General features: G+C 39.1%; 1 non-coding gene across 1 annotated transcript; it reads right to left on the reverse strand.

The window, feature by feature from the left end:
• Positions 1-676: 676 nt before the first annotated feature.
• TRNAR-UCU (transfer RNA arginine (anticodon UCU)) lies at positions 677-749 on the reverse strand. The gene has a single exon. It is a non-coding gene; the product is annotated as a tRNA-Arg (tRNA).
• Between the last annotated feature and the right edge of the window lie 810 nt (positions 750-1559).

The following is a 1559-nucleotide window of genomic DNA, read 5'->3' on the forward strand; positions in this document are numbered from 1 at the left end:
AGAAACAACCCTCGGTGCGTGTTATGCGTTATGGAGCGCATCTTTTGTCAATATTTGTACTGGGCATGTAAACAATTTAATAGGCTGTTAGTTGCTGTGTGTTTTACAGATATGGAAAAACCGCCGTTCAGCGACCACTTGACAGCTGTTGCAATTTACGCTTGATCTAAATCAGAAATATGCCTGCCCTTGTATATTTGTGTTTGGGCCTTGGGGGGGTTGTGTGTTGAGATTTTGTATCTTGTAGATGCTTAATTCATGTTATTTGTGCACAGCAAATAGTTTGTTTAGCGCTTGCCAAGCAGAAGTTTCACTGTACTTCAGGGACTTCAATTGAAAATTACATCGTGAAATACTTGTGTACATAAATTCAGCTTGTTTTGTGTTTGTTTAATTTAATGAGCCTTACACTTTATTGTATGCATTGCAAATTGCTTGCAATGCCATAAAGAGTTATTATTATTTATTGCGAGAGTCAAGTACATTGCAAAACTGCAATGATTATCCATAATTTAAGGCTTTCATTTCTCATAAAGAGTCTAAGAGAGTCTTATCCTAGAGAAGTTCCATAGCTTTAATTTTATTATACGTCTACAAATTCGACAAATTTAGTGAAAGTGTTAGACGTCATGGGTATACAGTAATTTTTGAAAAATAAAAAAAGGAAATTCATTAACAACCCTTGCGGGGATCGAACCCGCGACCTTTGGATTAGAAGTCCAACGCGCTATCCGCTGCGCCAAAGGGTCTAATTGTCTGTTGTTGTCTTAACACCCCTGAATATGCTACAGCAAGAACAGAATTTTTGGTATCGTTTGGAACCAAAAACAAGCTGAATAGAAATATAAGAGCAGCCCAATAACTAATCTAGCATCAATTCATTTGTAAACAAACCATTTAAACGCACACTTTTTTCACAATGCCAGAGAAACAGCTATTTAAATATGCGTATATGTAGTTATTTATTTATAGAACTAAATTCGGTGGTTTACCTCCACGGTGTGCCGCAGTATAGATATAGACAAAACTATATATATATAGTCAAAGCATAAATGTGCGACAGTGCTGCAGTGTTGCAGCATTGAACAAATCGATGAAAAACTCAAGATCTGTTGGCAATGATTTCGCTAAAGGGTTTCCAACTTATCCACACCCTGGGCACTGGTGAATCCGACGGGGCATTCAAGTGCTCAATTTGCCTGATTCTCAGTCTCAGTTTCATTTTCATTTGCATTTTCCGTGCTTGCTGGCGAGTTGCTTTTATCGCCGCTGCGATCTTCATGCGCTTTTGGCTGATACCCGGCCATTCAATGGGAAACCCAGAACCATGGAGAGAGCTCGGGGTTGTTCACGAAAATATTTCGTGACTGGTCGCAATTACTCAACGCTTGTGTTGTTGTGTTGTGGCTGTTGCTACTTTCAGTTTGTTAACAAATTAATCAAATCGAACACCAGACTCTGCACTCTGCACTCGGGCCAAGTCCATGTCTAATAGAGTAATCGTCGAAATGTGAAAATGCCCCAAAGCCAACGTCAAAGTTCTTATCGCTCTCTATCTT

The sequence above is a fragment of the Drosophila montana genome, unplaced genomic scaffold (assembly GCF_035044405.1).
Source record: "Drosophila montana isolate Dmon_TW-CO22-7 unplaced genomic scaffold, ASM3504440v1 contig_1_1, whole genome shotgun sequence".
NCBI classification, from domain to species: Eukaryota; Metazoa; Arthropoda; class Insecta; order Diptera; family Drosophilidae; genus Drosophila; species Drosophila montana.